Here is a 9,174-nt window from a genome sequence, read left to right as displayed (position 1 = left end):
TAGGAATTGCAGAGAAACAATAATCTATCGTAAATTTTTTTGATTGAATTCTAAAACTGAATCTAAAATCGTAAAATTCTAAACTTTCTCTCTTAATAATTCAAATGTTTATAGATTAATTATTCCTAGATTTATCTCCGTGTAAGACATTTTCTTCGATATAAGTGGGAAAGAAAGAAAGAAAACTTGTCAGATTAATCTGTCTACTCCACTTTTTCCCCACTTATCTAGGTTATGTAACGCAGCTTTCAATGTTTGTTCAAGTTCATACTGTCGCATAGGTCAAGGACCAGGAGTCTGCTTGTGGAGGAATATCTCTGCATCTCATCTTTTTCACAGCGTTTTTTCTATAACAATTCATTTTTATTCTTCGTTATTTAAGTGGTTTCTTTTCTAATACCTTCAATGATTGAAGATGAGCTCCCGACAGGTATAGATGATACTGTTTCACGGTTTATAGTACAGGGCTGTACCATAGGCCATGATACATCAGTAGTGATAGAAATTAAAAATAAATAATTCATTGTACGCTTTTTGATTAAAGAAAAAATTAAATCTTGTCAGATTATTCAATCTTCTCCTCTTTTCCCAGATTTATCTAGGTTATGTAATGTTACTTTCACAATTTCTTTGCACGTTCACATTGTCACACAGGTCAAAAACCAAGAGTATTCTTGTGGGAGACAGTTTCTAGGGTAGTTTTCGTTCCGTTATGAGGGCAAACTTCCTCCAATAGGGGGGTTTTACTCATTCAAATCCAGATTTCGTTGGATCTAGCACAGAGGTTCTTTGATGCTCAGGTATTGTCACAGAGGGTTTTTCGCCATTATAGGAGGAGGCCAAAAAAAAAAAAAAAAAACACGGGGTTTTTCCTTATACAAATCCAGTTTACGTCGGATCTTTTCCAAACTTGGCACAGAGGGCATTTGAGGCTCTGGAACTTACATGGGGGTTTTTTGCCTACTGTGGGGAATGCCTCCCGGGGAATTATCCCTATCAAAGGTTGCCAGACGGAAAGCTTACGCCTATTAATTAAAATGATCAGATCTTAAGAATTAAAAAAAAATCAAAGAGGTCTAAATTCTAATTTTGGGCCATAGAATTGCTCTTCTCTACATATAGACGGGAAATTTCACACCATTATTTTTTTTCTTTTACTTAAGCCTGATTGTTGAAAATGCGTCACTTGACACAACTTTTATTTTCCCGGTAAATCGTGCAACGCCGACCAACGCAACTGGGTCATTCTTCAAAAAGTGTAACTTTTCTGTCATACGCATGTTACAACAAAAACTTTAAGAAATAATTCATTTAACAATGCTTTTCAACTTCATCAAAAATATATCTATTTAAACCAGCCAACAGTTTTTAAATAATAAATTTTATTTTAGTATACTTTTGGTTCACAACATATGAATTCTCACCTCCGTGGCATGTCACACATCTTGTGTGACTGATTTTGTTGCTTAATAACTTATTTAAAGAAAAGTATATACTTATTTATTTATCATTCCTTTCACAAGTGTCTGAAATACTAATTGTTTAGGCATATTTAACTTTTTAATATTATGTTTTAGTTCGTTTTAGTAAGACAAGAAGTCATGTCACACAATAAATTCTCACCTCCGTTACCTAAACGCAAAATTCCACTCCTCATTAACACGTGGCAGTAATGACGTCAAATTTTATTACAATCATGATGCAAGGGAGCCCCCTTGTTTATTATAATTGAAGTTGTGAGATTTTTGTCGAAACACAAGAAGATAGATTTTGCTTTAAAAATTTAGTGTCGTTATTCTGACTTCTCACCGCCGTAAACTTGAATTTTAGGGATGTAAATTAATGTAAAAAAAAAGAAGTGAAAATGTTTTCATATGCTTAACATAAGCAGATTGTAGCAACGAAGGAAAACAAAATCCCTGAAAAATGTATCCATTCGGCCTATATTAATGGAGAGATCCTCTCCTCCGTGAATCTCACCTCCGTGACAGACCTTATCAATGTCATTATTTCTGAGATGAAAATAACTAATGGAAGGAAAATACATTAATAATTGGCAGTCTACCAAAATTATAAATTGCCAGTATATCCTCAAATTTATTAAATACTATTTTTTAACATACATTTGAAACTACTAATTAAGCCGTACTTTAATTATAAGAGCTTAATATTATACTCCCATTAATCATTAAAATACTTAAAATAGCTTTTTGTTTGCACAATTAACAAAATTACTACTTTGATATTAAAGTGGCCACTATTTTTAACTATTAAAAGTTTTTTTATTTTATTTTTTTTAATTTCCGTGAACAAGGCATTATTATTATTATTTTTTATTTATGAGTAAAATAATTGGAACTTAGCTGGGCCATTGTTTATGGTTACTTCTAGTAGATAAGAATGAAAAAAAAAAGAGGTTTCGAAATCGAAAAATATTTGCGTTCAAAAGTTACGTTTTCTGGAGAATGACCCAACTATTTAAGAAATAAAATGTTATTTAATATTCTGGTGGAATGCAACAACACTATACGTTATCAGTTATTTTACATATTTTACACAAAAAAGAGGTGCCGTGTACAATATCTTTTGAGCAAAAAAAAAAAAAAAAAACTAAAAAGAAACATATATTGATTCAATCTACTCTCAAAAGTTAGTAGAAGAAGGAAATAGACATATCTACAGGTAAATTTCTTCTTAGAATTTTTTATTGTTCAAAATGTTTTCATAGTTTAATTTATTTTTGACTCTCCTTTTTACTTCCTTTTACAAAAAAGGAAGTATTGTATTGGCGAAAAAATTTTCACTCAAAAATCGCCCTTAATTTCCATTTTGCTCACCCCCAAATGAATGTTGAGTTTTTTTTTCGATTCGACCACATGCGGAAAAGTGCCTAAGAATGTATAGACACGCGAAATATCCATTTTGACCATCACCGAGGTAATTACAACGACTTTTCTCGTGACGTCTGTATGTATGTGCGTATGTGTGTATGTGCGTATGTGCGTATGTATCTCGCATAACTCAAAAATGGTATGTCCTAGAAAGTTGAAATTTGGTACATAGACTCGTAGTGGGGTCTAGTTGTGCACCTCCCCTTTTGGTTGCTTTCGGATGTTCCTAAGGGGGTCTTTTGCACCTTTTTGGGGGGAAATCATTGTTAATTTCGATGTAAACTCAAGTGGCGTTATAATTTGTCGGACACTTGGCGATATATCGCCAGTATTTTGGTCGCCAAGTTTTGTCGCCAACTTGGCGACAAATTTGGCGGAGTTTTTTTTTTTTGGTTTCAATTTGGCCATTGTTGGTGATATTTAGAGAATAAATATTGAATCACATTAAAATAGCGAATAATGGGGAAATGACATTAAATTGGAGTAAAAGGAAGTCATGTGATGCACACATCAGCTCGTTTTATTCTATAGTAATATTTTTACAAAAATAAAGAAAAAAAAAACACACGAAGGAAGTTTACTTTTAAGGGAAAAGTAGCTAAAGAAACAGCATTGTCTAGTTCAGGAAAGCTACTTTGCTGACTGTGGACTATCGACTGTCTAAAAACTAATTTAACAAGTCTCCAAATGTTTGAAACAACAAAGCAATCTGAAAATATATTTTAAACTTAATTTGCTTTTTAGTGTATCATGTATAATATCTTTGAAGCATTTGCACTTGTTAATTATTTTTCTTTCATTATAATTGTGTATTATTTATTTTGCAAGGAAAATGTCTTCTAGGGTTACCTTGGGTAATTCTCTACATTTCTAGGGTAAATAATGATTAATTTTTACCAAAAAAATAAATTTCAATGAAAAATGAAATATTGCCTTTAATCCCAGAACACTTTACTTCAGTATGAATACATTTGCTCAAATGTAATATGTTGTTAAGTTTATTAAATTAAGTTTTTTTTTAACTGTTTACTAAACTTGCTATTTCAAAGATGAGCTTCCAAAAAATATGCATATATTTACCAGGACCTTCCTCCCTCTCTCAAATTTCAATAATTTGTGTTACTTTTTTTCTAGTTTATCTAAAAATATTGTTAACTTTTGATTAGTGTTTCCACGTCCATTGTAAAAATTAAAATTAATTACTTTGAAGTATATCAAATGTTTCCCCTTATGCATAGGCTCTTTCTTAATCACTATTGTAATTGCTGTACCACAAAGCCAAAAGGACGTATGTCACATTATGATAATTTTACAGGAGATAGGAAAAGCATTTTTTTTTCTGGCGCATGCAAACAATGGGACGTGAGCTGTTTTAACCCTTGTAAAAAATTGAAAATATTTCCTTTTAAAGAATTACTTTCACTTGGCTCGATGCGGAATAGGCTTCTACATACAATGCACTAATGAAGGGAAAATAGCAATTTTTGGAATTACGTCCGACTGGCTACACTGTAAAAAAAAACTGTAAATTTTGAAGAAGTTATCCGTATTTTTTACAGAAAAAAACTGTTCGTAATAAAATACAGGATTTCTCTGTTTTTTTGAATCTGTAACCGGTTATACTTTGTTTTTCTTCGAATCTTCGAAATTTCGCCCGCGTGTTTGGATTTTCGTTCTCGTGCTCGAGTTTTTGATCTTATATTTATTTAAAGCGAGTAAGTCTTAAATCGTTTGCAACTTCCATTTCATTGCATTCTAATCAATATTTTATTATTATGTTTTTTGTCATCTGTTACAGAGGCATATTCGGAAATTTACCTTTGTATACATCTATTTCGTAGTAGTATAGTAAATATTAAAATGGATTTATGAAAGTATAGTTTCATTTTTTAATCTTTATAAAATAATAAATCAGCTTGAATAAATAATAAAAATACGGAAGATTTCTGTAAAATAAACGGAAGAAAACTGGCGTCCTGGCTGACAGTTTTTTTCTGTAAATTTTACGGATTTTTTTTACAGTGTACGAGGTAGAGATTTGAGTCACCAAAATTTTGAATAGTGTTTCCGTTTTCTGGAAATATTAAAATTAGTTACCTTGAGGTTTATCAAATACTGCCCCTTATAGATGAGCAATATTAGATGGTACTCCTTACTCATAGCTTGGATAATTATTGGTTAGATTTATATTAGGGAAGGGTGGGACACAGTGAGACGGTAGGGTACAATGAGACAAAGCTATGTTTTGGATTTTTTTAATTATAATCGGGAAATAATGCTAGATACCCATGCACCTGCAGCAATTGGCCGGGTGGATTCTGGGATATGAAAATGTTGCTTGTGTTTGCAATCAAATAAACGTTATTTTTCTGATTTCAGACAAAGTTTTATTTTTGACTCTCGCATGCATCGATTTACAACATTTTCTTTTTTGAATAAAAATAAGCCATTTGATCACTTTCATTGGTCAACCTATGTAGCTAATTATCATTAAAAACCTTTAGGATAGGCTTTAAACGAATTCCTTAAAATGTTGAAGTGATACAGTCGTAGTTGGGGCAAAGTGAATGAGTCTCACTTTTCCCCTGCTTGAATTCTGATTCGAAAACAATGTTTTTTTTTTTTTTTTTTAATTTATTTTAAGATCTAAGAGTTTTCAACTTGCTGTTTATTTACTTTACAGGTATTTTTACCTCATCAAAAATGCGAATTAAATCACGTAAGGTGAAAATAGGGACATTTTCTGACGATTCCGTGAGAAATTAATTTGTAACTTACCTTCTGATACCAAGTGACATTTCAGACAAAGTAGGTCAAAATAATCTGTAAATTATAGATAAAACTGATATAAAAGTGCCCTCTTGCTCTAGTGTAGCAGTGAGAGTATTCTTAGGTTCTGAGAGTTTTAGAGGATATCCAAAAACCAGAGGAGAGAAAAAGTTGAGTAATAAAGAACGAACTTAAAAAGAGTAAAAGTATCACTGCAAGTGATACTCCTGGAAGACAAATTTTGGAAGAATAAAACACAAAAACTGGAGAAATGAAAAAAAAAAAAGTCAAAAATATAGAAAAAATGTATGCTTATTTGACACAACTGATGAGGTAGAAAAAATTAAAAGGGAGGATCTTATATTTTATTAGACAATATTGACATGTTCGAAAATCTACCTTCTGGGTTTGAAGAGCTGGATAATTGCACACTTGAAGTTCTGATAGAATTTGCCATCAAACAAAATTGTTTTTGTTAGAAATGTTCTAATCGCAGATGATAACGATGAACACTTGTACACATTAGTTTTTTGCTCAAAAGTAAAACCATTTTGACTGTTGTTGTTTTTTTTTTTTTTTTTTGACCATCTGTACCAGATGTTGCATGCATTCCGAATAAAACTATCAAATTAATGATTACATATTTTACGAAAAGAAAGGATACAAAGCGAAAATAATATTTTTTGTGGTCTGAAAATTAAATTTTCATTAAGATGCACGATGAAACTTGAATCTTTTCTTCATTATGATTTTAAAAGTTGAACATATTATGTTTCACTCAACCCTATGTGCTGTCTCTCTGTGCCTTGTATACTGTCTTACTGTGTCATGAGTGATGCACAGTGAGACAAAATTTTACGTTAGTATTTTTATTTATTTAACTTATCAGGTCTGCTGCTTAACTTAGACTTGTGGGTTATTTATTTCACATAATGTAGGGTAAACCGAGACACGTTTACGCATTGGGTACGTTTACGCAGAGCCCTTTTTCAAAAACGAGTTATAACTGGAGAGCCAACAATCATAGCATATTGATGCTGCTCCCTAGCAAATATTCTAACAAGTTTTTGATCATCAGTTGAGCTTCGGTTTAGCATGCGGATAAGAAAATCTGTTTTCTGCCAAGCTGAGTAAATTTTGTGTTGAACGTTTTGAAGCTTATTGTGAATGAATAATACTTTGCTAAGAACAAATAAACACATAAAAAATATTAGAATTTTTTTCTTTGAGAATTGTATTTGTATGGACAGAAAAGTTACTAAATTTTTTTTTGCACGGTAAAAATAAATCCAAACTTGCCGACGGGGCACGTCTACGCATTTTCATCGGGGCACGTTTGCGCACGTTCTTACTGTATCTTACTAAACTGTCTTACTTCTAAACGGGACGCGGACGCTTTTTTCGCTCTGTACTGTTTTAAACCTTTAGTATTTTCAGGTTATTTAATTTTAAAAATAACCATTCATTTTAAATTAAGTAAAACATTCGTATCTTATAGCTTACAATCATAGAGTGATGTCTCCATGCTTGCTCAGTTTTTACTTTATACACTATTCTGCCCCTGATACATTTTCTTTGTTTTAAAGATGGTAAGACATTACGTTCAAACAGAAAAACTTTAGATGTCAAAATAATGAAAAAGCTTATCAATAATCCAAATATTTCACTCAGTAAGCCTTTCACATCATCACATATGGACTACCCCAACTGAGACCATTTGAAAAGTAGGACCAAAGCTTAGGAACCAGGAAAGGAAAAAAATAGGATGCTCACAACCCTAAGTGATACTCCGATTAAAGATGCCCTCAGACAAGTGGAGTTTGAAGCTACAAAAAAAAGGGGGGGGGGCAGAACAAAACAAAAAGGATAAATTATTTTAAAATGTACAAGTTTCTATTGAAGCAGAAATAGAAGATATCAAAGAAAAAAGTATGAAACCGAAACCTGCGACAGGGAAAAGTTGGTGCACTCTGTAAAAAGGAAATTAATGACGATTATGTTTACGCACTAGAGAACTGCACTAGCATCTATTGTTTGAAAGCACACAAACAATCGAAACAAGAACAAGACAGGGTTCAACGTCTTAGATGTCAAAACGCAGTCCCATGACAAGTATGCGAAAATAAATACTGAATTTTTGTTAGTAAAATTTAACAGTGATGAAGAAGATAAATAAATAGTTTTTGTTTTTAATTAGCAATAAGTCCTATGGTTTTAGTTTAGCCTGTAAAATGATCTTTAATTAGTTATTTGTGTTTTAATTATTTTTAGTCTTTAAAGATAAATAAAATATTTAAGAGTTTGGATAAATATCTTTTCACTTACTATTTGGTATCATTTTCAATATACGTAAACGTGCCCCACTCGATGAAATTTGCCCCGTGTTCGGGGCAAGTTTACGCAACCGACTTGGACTCAAGAAATCTTTTTTTTTCTCGGTTAAAAACAGAAGCTGGGCAACAATTGAATATACCAATTTTGACTCATTAACTGCTTTATAAAAGTGCAATGTCTAAAATTTCCTAGTTTCAAACATAAAAATTAGAAAATTCATTGAAAAAAATCCTCGTAAAATGTGCCCTGGTCTACCCTATACTCTATAACAAAAAAAAATCGACGCACCTTGAAAGAGTTGTCAGAACGAAGCAAAATTTAACATACGTTATAGGGCAACATTGTGATAAGAATGTGATTACAAAATTAAAGCAAAATGATTATTTATTACCAAAAAAATCCTAAATGAATTTAAGTTTTAGTACCTTGTTGAGCCACCTCTAGCGTAAATGAAAGAGCTCCTGCAATCATTGAGGCATAACAGTGTTTCACAATTACCTACTTGAATATGTTGCACAGTTACTGTAAAAGCGCCCCAAAGTCAATCAAACTCGTAGGCTGCTGTCCTAAGTGTTTTCCGATTTGCTCGATCTGCAACAAATCAGGGAATCGATCAGCTCAGAGAAGGTGATAATGGGAAAGGAGAATTCTTCTTACATCCCTGATGCGTGAGACCGATCATTATCCTATTAAAAAATGAGTGAAGTGCACATGCGACTGAAATTTGGCGCACACGTACCTTTAGGTTCTCTTGGTATTGTAGATTAATATTAGGGGTGACCATGTATCCTTTGCCATGGTACACGATGATATCACCCCAGCTGCGGGTGCGGTGTGCCGCTGAAAACAAAAGTAGAATTGAATCTTTCACTCTGTCAACTCCATTCGGAGTAATGTCGCGTTCGACAGGATTGGTCTGCAATTGGATACAAATCACCTTTACGAATCCAGATTCAATCTGGAAAATGATGAGAATAATGTAAGCTTGTTTGGATCTCGTTATGAACATCCTATTAGTGCCTTTGCTTTCCAGCTGCATACCGCACCCACAGCTTGGGTGATATTATGAGTGCTATCCTATACAAAGCATAGTTACCCCTAACATTGATCCAAAACACAATGACTGCCCAACGGTACATTTGTGGCATGCTTCAGAAACATCTGTGGGCACTCATGGCGG

Source organism: Uloborus diversus, chromosome 3, assembly GCF_026930045.1.
Source record: "Uloborus diversus isolate 005 chromosome 3, Udiv.v.3.1, whole genome shotgun sequence".
Classification (NCBI taxonomy): Eukaryota; Metazoa; Arthropoda; class Arachnida; order Araneae; family Uloboridae; genus Uloborus; species Uloborus diversus.
Note: the sequence above shows the minus strand (reverse complement) of the source record.